General features: G+C 44.0%; 1 protein-coding gene across 2 annotated transcripts in view; it reads left to right on the top strand.

Moving 5' to 3' along the window:
* The first annotated feature begins 640 nt into the window (after window positions 1-640).
* The window catches only part of PASD1 (PAS domain containing repressor 1), a 103,596-nt gene continuing 84,988 nt past the window's right edge, over window positions 641-19,248 (top strand). The window contains exon 1 of one of the 2 annotated variants that reach the window (XM_039572302.1): window positions 641-821. The gene's annotated coding sequence lies outside the window, so the exon portion shown is untranslated. Of the gene's footprint in view, window positions 822-1,694; window positions 1,971-19,248 lie in introns of those variants that run through there. The other variant, XM_039572303.1, reaches the window with a different exon arrangement.

Below are 19,248 nucleotides of genomic sequence, written 5' to 3'. Positions count from 1 at the left end.
AGCTCACAGAGGGGTTCAGATCAGCTGCCTCTCCCCACAGACTTCTCTTGACACCTTGCAAGTGCTGCAGGGGCATGGAGAGGAGGCACCTGGGCATATGTGGGTCCATGTCTCAGGGGAGGCTGTGACAGTACAAAGCAAATGCTGTGCACAAGCTGCATCTGCCCTGATCCAACAGGTCATCCAGAGGAGGAAACTGGGGGAGGAAAAGAGAAACTTACTTTTTTTAATGTTAGGAAGGCTTGCCTATTTTTACCTCCATGCAAAATAGATGACTTCTATCACCTGGGACTTCTCTGTGTAGGATTTTGAGCAGAGCAAGCTAATAATGACTGTGTCTCATTGGGATTTAAAATGGAATTCTTGCTTCTTGGTGTAAATAGAAGGTGATAGCGTAGCATGTAGGAGGTCTTTAATCTTCTAGATTTATTACATTTTGTAGGCTTATAATTTTTTTTAAAGCTTTTTGTTTCATCTTGAGCACTGACAGAGGCAAGCAGGTAACTGAGGGTACACACACAGCATTTTGATGGGACTTTTTCCTGAATTCATCTGAAGCCAAGCCCCCTGTGACCAGAGCCCCACCCTCTCATCTGCATTTCATAAGAGTATTACCACTGTAATTAATAGGACTTGTATAACAGTACCTAATTAAAGTCTGATCATATAGTGTAAATTTAACTTGATTATTGTTAGCCTCAGTGAACTCTGCAGGAGATTAATCCTGGTGATTCACTCAGCACAGAGAGCAACAGCAGCAGCTCTGCGGAGGACCAAAATATTAGCGAACAGCAATGCTCTGTGCCCCCAAACCCTGCAAGGTAGGTCTGGGTACCGATGGTAGCACCGGTGTCAGGGAGGGGTCTGTGCTGGGACAGGAGTCTCCCTGTTTTCAAATTGTTTAAAAGCCACTGGGATGCCAGCAGGCTTCTACAGCACCGTTCTTAAAATCACTGAATAAGGAGTCTGTGAGAGGATTATGGCTTACATAAGAGTTTTATGTCTGTCCTAAAGCTACAGCCCTATGCATTTGTGCGCTGCATACTGTGTCTGCCAGTGATTCATGGACACCAGAATGTCCTGAATGACTACAAGCCACATTTTGTTTAAGATTATTACTGATACAGGACCTGGTCCCGGTCTTATGAAAGCTGGTGCGGTTTAGTCTGTGGGAAGAGAGTAGAGGCAATAATGTTATATTTTTTTATATTAATTACTGCATATTAAAATGCTGTATGCTTTGCTTCTGCACATTGTGCTGGAGAATTCTTTGCTAAAAAAACAAATAAGCCTTTGGTAAAATAATAGGGTTTTCTCTGTATGTAGTTCTGAAGTACAGGGCATGGGGTTTGTCCTGTCTTTGGCTGAGCACATCTGTTTGTTTGCTGCTAATAACAGTTTAATCAATGGGGCTGATTCCTGTATATTCTCTGTCTGACAGTAGCCCTGAAGACCCAGATGGCAGCAAGAAAAGGTCTTTTGTATGTGTCACTTTTTTTCTTTTTTTTCTTTTCTTTTTTTTTTTTTTTTGTAGTTGTGGATTAATTAAAAGCAAAGAGAAAGTTTTACTCCTGTTTGCATGAATGGTCACATCAAACAGCACAGGAAAATCTAGGCCAAGCTGCTTTCAGTGGGCTAAGGAACATTATACCATTGCACCGCTTCCTTTCATAGTAGCAATGCCTCTTAATAAACGTCAGGCACCTTCTGAACTTTCTTTGAAACCGTTACCTTTGCTTTCCACAAGTACCCCGTAGCCCACCTTGCCCCCCCGGCTCACTGTGGCACGGCTGTTGTTAGGAGATGTGTCCGTGTGGGATGGGAAGGAGAGGGATGTGCGCGGGGTGCATCCTCGCTGCCTGCAGAAACGGTGCCGGTTATATAACGCCCTCGCTGGGTAACGAGGTGAAACTCTGTCAACTCTTCTGCAGGAGCTTTCAGAGGGTTTGGGGCTGCTGGCTGGCTGAAGGGTAAGTCAGGGATGTGTTCCTCAGGGGGGACTGTGTGTTGGGGTGCACACGCAGGTGTCAGTGTGTACAGTGCTGAACAGGGGCTCCAGCATTAATGACTGAGATGTGGGTGCAGGTAATGGTACCTCAAGCAAACACGGCCACTCAGCACCTTGCCTGAAACAGATCATTTTAGGGTATTGCTACTTTGTGAAACAGCTGTGTAATTTGTCTATGCTGTTTGTCTGTTTTCCTCTTAACATGCCTGAAACTCAATTAAAAATAAGCTGTGCTTAAGCCACAATGGCTTTCCTTTAATAGTGGTAATAATACTTTGTGAGAGAAGGCTGTGCTCAGGCAGCTTTATATCAAATGATCCAGGATGCTGATACTATTCAGAATATAACTTGCTGGAGCTTTGCTGTTGTTCTTTGTACTTGCTGTCATTTCTTGCACTTGCAGACTTGTACCTGCTGTGTTTGCTTGTCCGAGTGCAACTGTTCATGTTGACTGATGAGTGCATGCTGGATGATTGTGTCCATGAGTGCTGGATATCCTTGTCTGTTTTAAGACTGAGACTACAGGTCTGGATGTGCTTGCCACTGTCATGGAAGAGTTACTTGTATGCATAGCTGCTGTCAAATGTGCATCTCAGAGCAGAAAGCAATCTTGGTTTGCAACAAGATTAACAAAAGGAATGCCTGAGCTTTTCAGGGTTACATTGTGGAATCTGTGTTTTCACTGTGAGTGCTGTATGTGCTTCAAGTACCTGGGAGTTACTGGGGGAACTGGTTCCTTGCAGAGACAGAAGGGCTGTGGGGAGGGGCTGTGCATCCACAGCTCAGGCAGCTGTGAGCTCAAAAGATTCCAGCAGCGAGAAACGGAGCCCAAATGAACCTAAATAAGCAAGGGATCTGAATTATTCACAAACAGAAATGCTTGTTCCTGAATAGTCAGGTGTCTGAATCCGGAGCAGCCTCAGGCCGTGGGACTGGCATTGTGAGGGTGAGTGTTGTCCTAAAATGACCTGTGCAACAGAAAAATTGGTTGGTAGGAGATACAGGCTCGTATTCCCCTGGGACTGAGAATCTCTTGTACTCAATTTTTAGACTCTTTTTTTTGTTATCATCTCAAAGGCACTTGATGCCACAATTCCTGTCACTTTGGCTTTTGCGTTTGTTCCTTGCAATATTCAGCTGGAATAGCAGCCTACCAGGGCCCACATCCTATATCCTATTTCATCTTTGTTCTCCTTCTCTTGCTGTGCTTGAGTCCAGTGGTCCCATAGGTCTGGCTGGTCCCTTGGTGGTTGTGTGGCCTTTGTGTGAGGAGATGGGTGTAAGCACAGGGGGACTTAACCTGAGGGCAGAGAGTCGCTCCAGACTTAAGGGAGCTGCACAAGGACTGGTTGCCACGCTGGATCTCTGGGGTCATGGGCAGTCAGATGTGTGGTGGCCCCTTCTTTTGCATCTCCCCATTGCTAGGGCTTCTGATGTGCTGCAGAAGTTTTGAAGGGAGCAGCTCCCCGATGTTTTGTACCCCCACCCAGGCACCTGGAAGGGGTACAGCAGGGGGAGCTGGAGCTGTTGGCCACAGTGTCTAGGACTCGGACCCCAGGAGGGGAAATGAGCTGATGAAGTCTCATCTTGGTGGCAGGTGTGGCACATAATCATCTTTGCACCAGGGAAGGTGGCTTCTCTGTGCTGCAGAAACACCATGCCGCTTGGGGGAAGATTGCTGGTTCTCCCAGAACGGTAAAGACAGCAATGGGGTCAGGCCATCCAATGCTGCAAACTCCCAAGCATCGTGTACATCAGTGAGGATAGCTAGATCGCCGTAAGTGGCCATAGGTAGAGAAATATCACATAGCTGCCTAGTTTTTCATACATGATCACTGAGGTGCTGGTGGCTTTGTAACTTATGCAGTCCCATAGCTGAGCCCTCAGGGTCATGTTTGCTGCCTACAGATAGTGAGCCTTGCCCTATATATCAAGCAGACTTCTCTGTGCACATGCCTATGTTTAATTACCATTATGAGACAGATAAAAAATTTAAAATGTCATTACAACGTGGTGTGGGGGTGGGATTTGCAGTCTAACTGCAAGCCTCCTGTTGGTGAAACTGCTCCAAGTTTGTCTGAACTTTACCACTGGACAGTTGGTGTCCTCTAGGAGCTGCTCTCTGAGCAGGCTGATGTGGCTTGTTTTGTTTGTCACTAACTTGCCTGGGTATGTCAGTGTCAGCACCTCTCCTGAGACTTTCCTATGGTGGAAATTCTGCCTGGTTAAAACTCCTACCATCCAGATACCTCAGCAAGAGCAGTGCTAGGCGTGCTTTGCCCAAGGAGTAACATCCTTCTTGAAGGAGAGTTATTTTGATGTGGACAAGGGTCATTAGGACTGCACTGACTTCCTGATGTTGGTACCTGTTCTGAGAATGGGTGCTGATCCCACCTTACCAACGTAAAGCCATTTGATGCACTTTGCAGTAAAATGACCCTCTGGTGCTTATAAACCTTTCAGGGTATTAAAATGGCCTTAAACCCTACTGTGTTTCTTGCTTTAGCTTGGAGCTGGCTCAGAGCTGGGTTTGACTGGCAACTCAGCCACTGCTTGCAGTTTAAGTTTCTTGGGATGGGGTGATGGATCCCTGCCCTCTCCCAGTCCTGTCCCCCTGCTGCTTTTGGTGCAGGCTGAGCCCTGAGAGTTTAGCTCCAAGCTGCAGCCGGTGACATTCTCGACATGCAAACCTCAGCAGCAGGATCAGAGCCATGTTTCTCAAATTGACAAAGCAAATAAAGGCTTTTATTCTGGGGGGAGGAGAGAACAAGAATGATTCCAAACATTCTAATAAGCCCCTAAAGTAAATAACTAAATGTTCTTCCATTTTGGTGTAGCTCTTGGAAAACTTCCCAGGATGTCTTTAAAGAGCTCATTGTAAAATAGTGGGATGTTCTTTTCCCACAGGTGTATGTTAAAACAAAAACATTTCACTTGGAATTATTATAGAATTACCTGGTCTTGGGATTACTATGAAGAGCTTTGGGAAATCATTCACCTGGGCTGCACTACCAGGGAAGTGCTGCTGCCATGCAGGTCCATGGTTTGTATAGCAGGGGAGGCAGAGGTTCAGAACATGATCTTCCCTGGCTTTAAATGGGAAATTGTAGGGATTCTATTTCATCAGTGAAATTGGTTCTATTCTTTAACTTGAACTTTTTAGAATACAAAGGGAGGCTTTACTACAAATGGTATTGTTTGCAACAACCTCATGGACCTGCCAATTTTTTTTCTAGCTGAAGTATTTTGTTGCAGGAATCAACAGAGAATTACTTCCAAACTTGTTTTAACATTGTAACACAAACACCTGTACATAGGAAGCAGAGGTCTTCCTCTGTTTGCGTCCTTCTCTGTCTACCTGGAAGAGCAGTCTGGCCCTTCCCTGCTGCCACAGAGCACCTTGAGGAAGGTGCTGAGCCCTGTCAGGGAAAAGGAGCACTGGTACTGATTGCTTGGGGAGCTGAGCCCAAGGCAGACCAATGAATTGTATTGTTTTCATTGACCTGGGTAACGTTTTTATTAATTATCATTCCCTTCACAGACTCAGGGACCAGAGTAATAAAGGTAATGAAGAATGAATAATAAAGGCAAGCACAGATGCTTATCTGTCCTAGTCCCTCTGACATGCCAGTCCATTGAACCTGTTCACTGTTTGGACCTCAGTTAGAATTTGATTTTGAATCTCCATATGTGTGTGAATTGGGAACTCCCCTGCTCAAAGCACTGCTTCAGCTGTATGGAAAATACTGTGCCAGGCTGTATGGTTATTAATAAGCTGATTTTGCTAGGAGAATGGAGCACCATGTCTGAGCTCTTGTGCAGGGCAGGCTAATGATATTGGACAGTGAGCAACTGTCACTTTTGCTAAATCTGTCATATTGCAAGTAAGCTGCTTACAGCATGCAGTGAAGATGGGCAGAGAGACAGGCTAATCCACCTTAGGGCTCTACCCAAACTGAAATTTGGAGTCTGCTTTTCTCAAGAACACTGTTGTCCCTTGGAAACTGTTGTCTCAGAAGCACAAAGAAAGCTAAGGATCTGAACAGGCATCAATTTTGCTGAATAAACTCCATCTGTGTGTCTGCTCAAGGTCTTCTAGACCCTCATTCCTGAGGAACAGAAGCAACACAGAATTTTTCAGAAAACATATCCTTGTACATTGCTGAAAAATGCAGCACAGATTTGGAAGCAAATCTGAGGATTTGCAAATCTGAGGAGGAAAAGGGGAATGAGACCTGGTCAGCAGTACTGGACTCTCAGCAAAGCTTTCATGGGTGGGAGCTGTGGAAGTAGCACACAGAGGCTCTTGGTTGTCTCCTTCTGTTACCAGTGCAGCCAGATGCCAATTCCCAACCTAGAGACCTCACTGGAACCTCATCTGCAGCAGTGTGAGTGCAGTCTGTGGGCTCTGCAATGGCTCAGTGATGGGTTTGGAGAGGTGGGAAGTTGGATGTGGGCACCCACTTCTGCTGACACCTTCCTGCACCACCTCCTGCTGAGCCCTAGGCTGTTCTTCCCTGTTGCTGCTTTGGGCATGATTGTCCCTTCGTGCTTCTGTGGTAGAAAAGCAGTGTATTTGTCCCAGGTTTCCCTCTCTCTTTTTACAAGTGAGACTTCACCTGTTCACAACATGTTTTTCAGAAACAATCCCCCGTTTTGGCCTCATTTGGCCAAAGTGCGTAGCAGTTCCTTGAATTTGAGTAGATAAATAATCATGTTGATGGAGTTGCTGCTTAATATTAAACTAAGTCTGTTGCTGAATCAGGTCCTTGATCTTTGGCAACCTTTGTGCTACAAAAGTATTTATAAGTGTAAACATTAGATTGTAGATGCAGTTTCTTGAGATAACACTGCAGCATATGGGGCACAGGGCTGAACTTTATGGGGCAATAAAACTCAGTGCTGAACACTGGGAATTGTTTCCTCTTTGCAGGCCTTTATATCCGCTGTTAACGACTGTTCCTCCGTGGCATTTAGTAGTGTTTAAGAATATCTTCATTCCCCTAAAATTTGTCCTGTCACCTGTGCAGTGCTCCACAGGCAGAAGGTGTTTGCTGGTACTATTGTCTTTCCCGTGGTCGCAGGAGAAGTTCCATATGAGGTTGGAATACTGTATTAAGCTGGGACAGTAGATCATGCATAGGGTTTGAAGGCTGTCAATTACAGTATGCATTTTGCAATGATGAGGCTGTACAAAATATGCTTGCAATGAGCTTCAGGAGATCCCCAGCTTTGTGGCTCCCCACAAGGGAATCCACAATGGTCAAAGGTAGAGAGGTGCCTGCATGACTTACAGTTTAAGAAATTACAGCTTAGGAAAACAAGACAGGAAAGTGGGTTTAAATGCTATCAGAAAAAGGAGACAGGAGATAAATTAAATGGCTTATTAAAATCATTCAGAGGTAGGGTTCTAGGTTCAGTCCTGCCTGTCAGCCCAACAACGCTAACAGTAATCACAAGCCTCCAAGATACAGAGCTGAGGTCCCTCCTTTTCCTGCAGATACAGGGAGCATGTGAAACTCACTGATGGCCATTGTAGGCAACAGGTTGTGCCACCAAGGATAACAATTCATGAGTAGCTGGTTTAAGACCAAAGAAGGCAGTTCCGTCTTCTGCTCCCTGCAATCTCCGCTGCATTGGCACAGTAGTGACAAAGTAGTTGAAAGCCGATCGTTACAAAATATCTCTCCAAGCAGTAGCTTTCAACCATGCAAGCGTGATTTTTCACACAAAGGAAGTTGGGTGTGGCAGAAGCGCTTTTCCAAGGGTGAGATTTGCTTGAGCTGGTCATGAAACTGCACCCTGAGGGCTGCTGAATCAGGTTGCTTGTAAAAGTCAAGAGTATTTTGATGTACAAGATGTTTATGTTCCCTCTTGAAGTGTTATAATGAGGATACAGCGATAGCATCAGGGCAACAGGGTCACAGAGCGGAGCCCTCGGAAAGCGCATGCCTGGCTCCTCTGGTGCTTACCTGGGAATGTGTTTTGGTTACCGACTGCTAAACATAGCAAAGCTGCAGCTGCATTATCATTCTACTGAATGCCAAAAAGTTTGTTGTGTCTTACTGGAGAGCACGTCACTGTGGCCTTAACCAGCTGTAGTATAGAGGCTGTTGAAAAGCACGGCTCTGTTACCATCACAGTCCTTTTATTTATTTTTACCTTCAGGAGGAAGTATTTGTTGAAATTAGCTTCTAGTTCCCCAAAGATGAAGACGTTTCTAATTGGAATGGTATCTATGAGTAACTTTTTTTAAGGGTAGGAAAATGTTTTCTGGTAGGGTTATACAATTTGGTTTATATGTTCTCTGCAGTCTTCACCACCATAGAATCGGGTGAGGGGTTTCAGATGGTTTTAGCAATAGCTTAGGAGATGATGGACAGTCTAAGGTTTTGAATACTCTTTAGATGATACCTTAGTATGAGGCTTATGAGGATGAGAATGCTGCACTGCCACAGGAGAGATCCAATGAGGCATTTATGCCTAAAAAACACTCCCCAAATTAGCCTGCCTACCAGACAGGGGCTCCACCTTGAAGGCATTGTTGGGGAACCCATGAAAAGTGCTGGAGAGCACCCCAAACAAGTGATTTCTTGGAAACTGGATCCTTTTCAGGCATTTCAGTTTGGATGTCCTGAGCCACTTGTCAGAATTTTAATAGTATTTACCTCAAGTGAATCTGGCCGTGGGCGTTGGGGTTTTTTTGAGGAATTTAGTTTTAAATAACATTTCCCCTGTCTAGATCTTTATCATTTTAGAAGGGATCTCAGTCTGATTGCATGTGAGTTATTACTGGCTCTCACAGGCATGGCTGTGTTTATACAAGTCAGGATTTTTTCCTGGAAGGTGGGAAGGTAATCATTGCCCCCCTGGCACATTATGGGGGACAGTTCTGCAGCCCGGCTTCGCCTCGCTCTACCAGAGAGTATTTCTGCAGTTCTGACAATCTGGCGTCCTTCATGTCAGGCTGAAGCTGTTAATTTTATTTGGGGTGGTTTTATTTGGTTGGTTTTGGCGAGGACGTCTGAGGTGGGTTTGACCTTTTTGAGCTGGACACTGGGGTTAAGGCTTCTTCCTAAAGGTGCTAACCAAGGAAACTGAGCCATGTTAGAAATAACACAAATACCATTTGCAGTCTTGCTTCTGGTGAGAGATAACTACTGGAACACAAAAGCTGCCATTGAATTTTTCTGTTGTGCAGCAGCACTTTGTTGAACAGGGATGAACCTAAGCATGAGTTCAGTTTCACTACAGCACTTGCTGAGTAAGGGTCTAAGTTAATAACATCAAGTAACAGCTGGTGCCAGAACCGCTTTCAACTATGTAGGAAATTTAAGACTATATTTCTCAAATACACAAGCCCATTGCACTGCAATGCCAAGAGGAAAATTTCACTTTGCATTTGCCAAAGCTGAAATTTGGTGGTTGCAATGAATCTGCTTTGCAGTAACAGTGCACGGGGTGACAGTGCTGTTGGAACAGAAGCTACCACTGGTGTTTGGAAACAGCCCTTGTATGGAAGAAAAAAAGGCTGTTAAGACATTCTTCTGTGAAATAGCTCCAGACAAAGCATTGAGCACATGGCAGTGTGTAGGAGAAGAAAAATGTGCATTAAGGCTTCTTTATCTGTTGCATGAGTAATCAAAACTTATGTAAATATGCCTTCTTATAAACTGTATTTATCTTATTCTTATGGAGGAAGCAATGTTAATGCCTCTGTCCTTCAGTTGTATGTATGGAGTATAGATAAGCAGCATTACATGTCCTTATCCCTGTGGATCACAGAGCAAAAGAAACCAACTAAAAGCAATTCCCCATGACCGTTACTTGGAAACTTTAACAAAGTCCCAGACCCTCTCATCCTGGATGGTAATGCTGTCAAATCTGTATCTGAAAGACAGGTATGAGAGTCTGAATAACATGTCCGTTTAAGATAATCTTCCTTTTTTTTTTTCCACTGGTACGTATTGCTGCATGTGCTTCAGTAGGGAGACGATGTTAAGGTTAAGAGGCTTTGCTAGTATAGTTGAAATCTTCTTGAAATGTATCTGAACTGGCCAGCAAGAAGAGACAAGAGCTAAAATGTGGTTTGACACCAAGAAAAAGGATCTCAGATTGTGTTGGTTCAAATTCAGAAAAGTGCTGTGACAGCCTGCCAGTGTGAGTCATGTATTTTGGGAGTGTTTGTGCTTCGTAGCCTGTTCCCCAATAGAAGACACTTCTCTTTTGGAAAACTTTCAGCCTTGTGCAATCAGTCCATCTGCTTTAAAGATAAATATGTGTATATTAATAATGAGAGGTCTATTAACAGGTTGACATTTCACAGGATTTTAGGGATGAACCTCTGTCTGCTGAAGTCAGAGGCAGCTTTGCCATTAACAAGTATGTTTAGTCACTGGATAGTCTAACAGTGCAATTGCCTTTGTAGACTAGAGTTATCTAAAGGCATTCTGTAACTGTCAAACAAGGTTTGACTGGGGTTCCTTGTGCATTATTTTGTGAGTAACTAGGGTGTGGGAACTAGATTTTAGAAATCTATCCATATGTGGAATACTTCAGAAATTTACCTAAAGATAAATGAGTAACAGACCTGATATTCCTAGGTTTCTAGTGCCTGGATTTTGAGAGCTGCAGTCTTTTAAAGGGCTGGCATCTCCAAAGAAAAGGGGATTTTTTGCTGTGATGTACATTGGGCTTTGGAGATGGTTTCATATTTCGACCATATTTCGACCAACCACTGACATATCAATATGCTACAACCTATAAATCACCCAGGGGAAAAGCATGAGGTCTTTGATGTTGTAGCAAAATTCTCTGATGCCACAGAGCCTGGCATCAGGCCTGTGGGTTTTATCCTGGCTCTCTCCTTCCTGATGTGTTTGCCTGATGTTTGAACTCTGTGTAAATTGACTCAGAGGATCCTGGAGTTTCAGCTCTGGAGTCCAGGAGAGCAGAAAGGATGCTCTTGGCTCCAATGCCCTAACTGGCTTGTCCTTTGTCTAGGACAGTGCAAGTTCTTTCCAAGCAAATATTTACAAAGTAAACAGCAGGGGAGAGTTCACATACTATTTGTTGGCATTACGTCAATACAGATTTATTCTGTTGTGTGTTTTAGAAGTTTAATTAACATGAGGTTTGCAATATGTGCTGGAAAGTAAATAACAGGCACATCTTTATTTTCTTGGGAGAAGAGTATTGCTTCTTTAGAATAAAAGGTATGAAGGCTTTTCCTAGGGCATGCAGCTCTGTTCACTGGTTCCATGCAGGCCATTCCTCAGTGCACACATCTTAAATCCCTTGTAAGCCCAAATATCAGGCTTAGGCGAGACTAAAGTGCTGTAGAGATCTCACAGTGAGCCTTTGCACAGGGAATGTGTTTTATCCCACCATCTGAACACCATGCAAACAAGCAGTGAGACCTGAAGTAGATTATCAACTCCATCAGTTTGGCTGTTGTGCAGAGCTGTTTGTGGAAAACATATCAGATGCACAAGCTGATGCTGCTTTGCAGATTTTGCCATGTTAGTGATCAAAAATATCCAACATGACCAGAACATCCACAACTGAGCTGCTTTCATTTGGAAGGACTTCTTACTGAGAAGTCCACTGAATTATAAATCTTATTCTTATAGAGGAAGCAATGGTAATGCCTCTGTCCTTCAGTTGCAGGTATGGAGTATAGCTAAGCAGCATGGAGTATAGATAAGGCCAGCAGGCTTTTACAATAGAGTCCTGATATAACCTTTAGCAGAGGACCACAGATGACAACCATGTGAGAAGATTACTGGGCTTTTGATGCCATCTGCCCTGTAATTGCCCCCATAACCGATGTGTTGTATCCTAGAAGTGATACATCATTCTCTGATGTCTCATCCATGAAGTCTGGTTCTGGGGCCTTGTGGATTATTTACATGTGAGGTTTCCACTGGGGATTCCAACGTACAGGCTGATCAGTGGTGAAACGTTGCTGCCAGCAATGGGAGCTCTAGTTAGAGATAAGAAATCACACCTTACTGGAGCTGTCAGTGAACTTTTAGCTCTCTGAACAAAGAATCTTCATTAGATTCCCTGGAATTGCCTGCATGCTCAGGGCCAGTTATAGGTGTACATGTCTTCAGGGCTTGAGCTCAGCTGGAAAGGAGAAAAGTCCTGCACTGGGAGAGGTCTCTCCAACATGATCATACCCTGGGCTCATAGACAAGGTCTCTTCTTAGTAGACTGCATCCTCCAATCTGCTGGAAATGTTCTCATGCTTCTTCTGGTGCTTTTGATGTAACATCTCATATCTGGGATAATGATGTCTTTTTTCCAAGAAAACTTCCATCATTTCATAAGCAGCTAAAATGTGCATAGCCACTAACTTCACTATTAATGTAACATTTACGACAGACTTGACAACAAGGAACAGATTTCCTGTTCATGGTTAGCCCTGCTTGGCTGAACTGAACACAACAGTCAAACGTCTCTTACTTTCTCAGTATTTCTGTTAGTGTGTAACTGACCTTTCCCCCTCCTTCATTCCTATTCCTCTTCCTGTTTTGTTCTTCAAATATCATTTAAATGATGTTTGATGTGAGTTAAATGCTATAGAAACGCTATTTGCTGTTCTGTTCAGATTTGTCAAGTCTGTTATTTTAAGGCATCGGGTTGACAAACAGGTTTCTAACACCCTGAGGCAATGAATATTTTCCCAGGTTGGCATTGTAGAAGAGTAGAGTAGAAGTATATTTTATCCAAGGTTGTGCAAGAACAGGCACAGTGTTTGTTAATTGTCCCTCATCTCCCTGTACATTTTTATTGCTCTGCCACTGTGAATAGGTTGTTACTGGTTGGTTTGTTTGTAGCCATCCCCTGCACTTTGATAGAGAAATTGCAGTGGGTGATAGTTGTTCTCTGGACCTCTTTAAAACTCTTCTTTCATCTGCCTCCTGATTTTGTTCTGCCTATTGAAATTTCATGTATTCTGGGGGGCTGGTAGTCCAGATGTTTTCATGACAATGGTGTCTTTATCATCAGGATTTCATAATTAGGCAATTATTTTTTTTACAATACAGTCATTCTGAGATTTTTGTGTAATAAGCAGTTAGATATTATAATTTGCAAGAAATGTCTTTTTTGTGTTAGTATGGATTAGAATAGATTTTAATTTTACAATTTGAGAGATCTAAATTAGACATTGTAGTAAAGAAAATTTACTTCTTATTAGAACACTTACATTTGTGTTGTGCTTATGCCAGCCAGAGTAAAATAGTTCCATATGTTTTTAATCTTAGGTTAAGTTAAAACTGCTGGTAGAAGAGATGGTGGGAAAATGGACTGTGATGATGCAAGAAGATGTAGCTAGAATTTTTAAGATACTGCAGTGCCCTATCCCCTCCTGGTCTGCAGCAGGAAGCCCAAGTGTCAACAGAAATAAAATCTTAGTCAGTTTGAGCCAGCTGGAAGGTGCAATAACTTCAAGTCACTTTGTTATGATTATTTCAACTACTTCTTTTTGCATGTAGCTGGAATATTCAAGCAAAAGTATTTTCATTTCTACCTCTTCCTATTTTGTGTGTGTTTCAGCTGATAGATGTAGTGGAAGCAATTGCCTGCAAAAATGGGCTTGTTTCAGTAAAGAATCATTTCCCATCATTTCCCTAAAGAGCTCCCTCTGTAATGTCTCTCACTCTGTCTTACCAATCTTATCTCTTTTCCCTAATGTGCAGTAAAATATTAATCTTTTCAAATGTTCAGCCTGAGTTTAGTCTTAGTTTATGTTTTGCTTTTTAATGGCAAGTGTTAAACAGTGATTTCTAAGGATGTTCACAGTGGCAGAGTTGCAAAGAACACTGGATGAGTATGATTTCTGTTTCTATGCTTTTTTTATTTGTAGTAGAAAACTGCCTGAAAACTTTATTCCTAGTCCATCTTCATTTGTGTTTTGATGAGAAAACTCCCGATGGCTTTAGGCAAACAAAATACTTCGAAGATGTAGATGTTTTGCTGAACTTAAGCAACTGTTAAGCTTAAGACTTAAGCTTAACCATTCGTTAGGCAGGGACTGTCTGTGGATGACAAGTGCCACAGGTTACCGTGTTTCTTCTCTAGCAACACTCTGTCCAGGTGCATTTCAACCAGTGATGCCACTCCTGTTCACTAAAACAGAAAGAAGATAAACTATGTATAAGTTGCAGGAGAAAATCCTTAGTAGCCCATGAGTTGTCCTGGAGAAAAGGGATGCTGCACATCTGTGAGAACATATATTTTTCTGGCATATTTAACAGTTCCCCAAGATCCTTTATTAACCTCATCAGAGATAACAAAGTTTGTGAGTATGGGGTCAGCTTTGCTGATTAAAGGAAAAGCTGTGATGGGGGAGAAATCTGGGGCAGCAAAGAGTGGAAGGGGAACACAGATGCCATCCCAGAGCTGGTGGGTGTTGATGGCTGCTGTTGTTGCCCTGTTGAAGGGAGAACAGGTATAGAGAGCAGCTTTGGCTGGTCACAGGGGTCCGTAAGTCTTTTCTGCTTTTAAAAACTGTGCTGTCTGAGCACCATGTCAGGTCAGACTGAGGGAGTTGGAATGAAAATAGCTAAAGCAGCACTGCAAAGGTGAAACAGGGGTCCTTCATGAAGGGTTGTTCCCTTGGACAGTTTCTTTGCCTGTGGCTGTGAAGCTGATGGTGGCACTGGTGCTGTAGCCAAAATTTCAGATGGTGGCTGTGAATGACTTGAGGTTAGAAACCACTCACTCTGTGTCTTCTTGTGTAACCTAAACAGATCTTTGTGGTCAGCATGAAGTAAACGATGACCACGTCTTGTCTAACTCTTTCCGACCGGACCCACTATTTGCCTCTACGAAGTTAAGTAAGAGGTGACGTCGCAGTCTGAGCTAGGGGTGGCTTTCATGTTACATGGTGCTCAAAAAGTAGGTTACTGGGTCAGGAACAGCAAGTTCTGACTGTTTGCCAGCTCGGCCTTTTTTTTCCGCGATGTTTATACTGCTGTGACCTGCCACGCTGAAATGAGTCTAAAATCAACAGGAGCAGTGCTTCAGACCAGCGAGGTGGGTGTGATTGAACTTGTCCTTCTGTACCTGCATCAGATTATCTGTCTGCAGGATGCTTGCTGTATGGGGCTCCTTTTTTGAAATTAAAAGTAAAGCTAATTGGAATCCAGTGGCTAGAAAAAAAGCCAGTCCTTTTAAAATTATTAGCTGGAAGCCAAAAAACCTTCTAAACTCACTGGAGAGTGAAGAGATGTGGGGTCACAAATTCACTACTAGGAGAATTTACTCCCAGATCCAGGGTTGTGTTAGAGAAGCAGCCTTGGGACATCTGGATATTTTGAATCTAGCTCAGAACAGTGAATTTTGGGATAACTGAGTTTTGATTACAGTTGTGATCAGTTCGAAATGCCTCTTGCTCTTTGCACTGCTTTGTCCAAAACTGGTTTCTCCCCCACCCCTGGTGTTCTGTCCTTTTAAGCCTCCACAAAGCCAGAGCTCAAGACCTGCTGCAGGGCATGGGGATGGAGGGCAGCTGCTGCCAGGACCGAGTCCCTGAAAGGGAGCAGAGTGCCAGGCTGAGGGTGGGAAACCTGACAGAGAATTGCAGCCTCCTTCCTAGCCAGAGCACAGGGGCAAGGGGATGATGGTTGGACTCAATGATCTTAAAGGTCTAAAGGTCTGAAGCATCCTAAACACTGATTTTGTGTTTTATGACTGCAAAGGTGAAGCTGGCACAGGCTGCACATGGGTGTGTACCTGTCCCAAGCATTGGACCCCACAGTCCCTCCTGTGCTGGGTGATGGCAGCCTGGAGCAGATCACTCATCCTGCTGCTGCCATAGGCTCCATCACCCCACAAGTGGAGCACGAAGGCAGCAGCAGTGGCTCCTTCATTTGCAGGGCTGGCACGAGTCCCTTCTGGTCCTGGTCACATCCGGCTGCCATTAACAGCAGCTGCACACAGCTGCACTGCCCCAGCCTTGCAGCTGGACATACAATGTTATATCCAAAGGGAAATTCCTTTGGGTTGGAGGCAAGTTTTCCTCTTGCTCAGTGCCTTTGTGCCCAGATTTCTGGAGCATGATACTGCAGCTCTCCACCCCCGGTTAAGTGCAAAGAGTGGGGTACACAAGGAATCGGTGGCCTGGCTTCAAATATTTGAATAATCTCACCAACAAAAATATTACTCAAAGGAAAGCCTCAAGATATATTCAGTGGCTCGCTGCCAAAGCTGACTTAAGAGGAAACTATGTGGGCCATTCAGTCAAGTGATTCATCAAGCTTTCAGTGCTTCCGAAAACTCATCTAGAAGAAATTAAAGAAAAAAAAAAAAGGCAGAAAAAGCAGGATTCAAAGAGAGATTGCACCTCACAAAATCTCTGTCTTAAATCACAGAAAGCTTTCTGCTGCCAGGCCAGATGTAGCAGGAGAGAGAAAGAACAGCATCGCTTAATGCTCATTGCCGAGCTAAAATGGCATCTAATCACAATGCATCAGCAGCACTCCCAGAAAACGGTCCATGCAGCCTGCAAAGGCCACCCTCAGCACTCTGGTTTGCACATGCCTCTTCGTGTTCCTCGTCCATGACTCGAAATATCTGCAACTGGAGGAAAACTGTGTTTCGTAAAGAAGGGCAAGGTGGGTAATGCAGCTAATAAACACACAGATCTCCATATTTTAAAGCAGGGATCAGCTCATCTTCTTACTGTTTAATGAAATGCAGTCAGACTGCAGTATCTCATAGAAGACCTGTTATTTATGAGACTATCAACCTCTCAGAGCTGCAAAGGTTCCCCACTGGTGATGGCTCAGCAGGGCCCTGGTTATCACTGCTGACTTACAGTTCCTTCTCTGCTGGCAATCAGTTCGGTCACTACCAGAGAATATATGTTAAATCTCACCCCAAAGACCCCAGTCCTGCGAGGTGCCGAGTGTTTGGTGTGGAAAGCAGCATTACAAGCGGCAGGAAGGAGGCGAGTATCTCACCCCCTGCGTGCCCCCTCTTTCTTAGAAGGCTGTATCAGATTCTTAGCTGATAAAAGTAGACACGGCTCTGTTGCCTTCAGCAGAGCTCTGCTGATGTATGCTGGTGCAGAATATGGCCAGGTGTCTGTTCAGAAGCTAAAGCTCTAAAGGTTTAAGGAGAGGCATATATTTAAAATGCAAAATACCCAGCACTAGTCCTTGCTGGCCTTGTTTCTCAGGGGACTGTGTTGATATTAAATTGTGCTGTAAGTTGACCTGTGTGAAAATCCACATCTTTCTCTGGTGTGCCATCCTCGGTGGCTTTGCAGGCACTGCACAGCTTGATCCTGCCTTTCCCTTCCCATGCAGGGTTAGCAAAGGAAGTGATGGTCTGTTGGTTAGAGAGAGCTGCCACATCACATATGCTCACTTCTGCTTCTGCCCTTGCACCGCTTTGGGGTGTGATCTTCTGCAAAGCCTGTGGCTGCGCCTGGCCTTGATTTCTCTCTCTGAAAAACAATGATGACAGCACTATCTGAATGCTTTTACCCATCCTTTTTTTTATTTTGGGGTGTAAAGTGACACAAAAGAGCAGCAATCTGTGTCTGATCTTCATTCCCTGCTGCACAAATAGCTCTTCAGCCCAGCTTTGTCACTTCAACAGCTGTAGCATTAAAGCAAAAATAAAGCCTGATATTGGGGTTCTGCTTTGAAACTCACAAACCATTATTACACCAAGGGAATGCCCTCATAATACTCTGCTTCCAGTCAAAGAACTGATGGAACTAGATGATCTTTAAGGTTCCTTCCAACCCAAAATGTTCTATGGTTCCATGATACTCTCCATGTACAAGATTCTGATCTATGAATCTATAGTTACACTTAATAAGATGTAACAGGTGCTTGGGGGACTGATAATAGGATACAGAGACCTTTATCTCTGTGTCATGTGTTGAAATCCAGACCAGGCCGTTAGCAATTAAAAGGTCTTTCCATCTGATGTCACTCCAGTGACCTGTGCAAAAGGAGCCACAGCTCAGCAGTCAGTGCATAAACTTTTCAGGTTTTAGATTGCTGGACTTTCTCCTCTCTTTTTCTTTTGAAGGGAGGAAAGTGTCTTTTTCAATCCCATCCCTGCCCTCTTTAGCACCGTGACCAGCTGTTTGTAGGCAGGCAAGCAGCCAGGCAGACATGGGGCTGTGGTGTTTTCCCTCCCTGAAGAAGGTTTTCCAAACCAAAGCTGAAGTATCTCTCCTGAGACCCTCAGGAGAGCAGCCAGCACTGGCTCTACTCATACTGAGTTTGTTTTGGGACTAAATACACTGTGGTTTTTTCTTGGCATCTCAATACAGCAGCTATTTAGGCATATAAAAATAATAACTCCTAAAGTAAGATGCATGGGTTTCCTCTCTTTCTGTCTATATGAAAAATACCCCAAATATTTACTTTCAAGAGTATTTGAAAAATGGAAAAGAAAGATGGAAACCTTTACTTATTGCTGCATTTTCATTCAGACACAGGCATGTTTGTATTCCATTAACTTATGGTGAGACTTTATATTTTATATATATATATATATCTCTTTCCCATTTATTTATACCTGCTAAGATTTTTTTTTCCATCTGAAAACTGCCGACAAGTGTGAAAGGCTCCATAGTTACCATTCATTGTGACAAATGCTGTGGGAAAGGAGGTATTTTCTTTTTTTGTCCTCAAAACAAGGCCATGCTAATGTTCACACACAGATGTTTGTGTTTGAGAGAGTTTCATAGCAGGAAAAGACCATTGTTATCAATGGCTGGCCAAGCACAGAATTCAAATTTTCTGTGAGCTGAACCCAGGTCTGTGACTTGCAGCTGGGGTTTGAGCAGTCCCCTCTAAGTGATGGGCCCTGGGGCTTCTCAGGGGCTGGGCAGCCCCATCTTGGTGCTCACGTGTGACCAAGTGAAACTGGCTGGTTCCTCTGCCACCTTCCTTCACCCCGCTGAGAGCTCCCAAGGAGGATTCATGGCTGCCCTTCCCTGTAGGACTCGGAGCCTGGCACTGACTTCCCCAGACCACAGCCACCCAGGAGCCAGCCTCTGCCATGGTCCTCACCAGCTCCAGAGGAAGGTCCCACCTCCCCCACCTTCAGGCTCTTGTGAAACATCACCAGTTTTGGAGGAAAATGGACAGCAGAGAAGAAGAGGACACAACTGAACCCTAATTACCTGGAATATTTTAGCAAAGACTGCCACTTCCAAGCTGCTCTTGAGCCATGTCTTTCTTGGTGGAGATCTGAGTCCC

This window comes from Corvus cornix, chromosome 4A, assembly GCF_000738735.6.
Source record: "Corvus cornix cornix isolate S_Up_H32 chromosome 4A, ASM73873v5, whole genome shotgun sequence".
In the NCBI taxonomy this organism is placed as follows: Eukaryota; Metazoa; Chordata; class Aves; order Passeriformes; family Corvidae; genus Corvus; species Corvus cornix.
The sequence above is the reverse complement of the archived record's forward strand: the minus strand, read 5'-3'. Positions and strand labels throughout refer to the sequence as shown.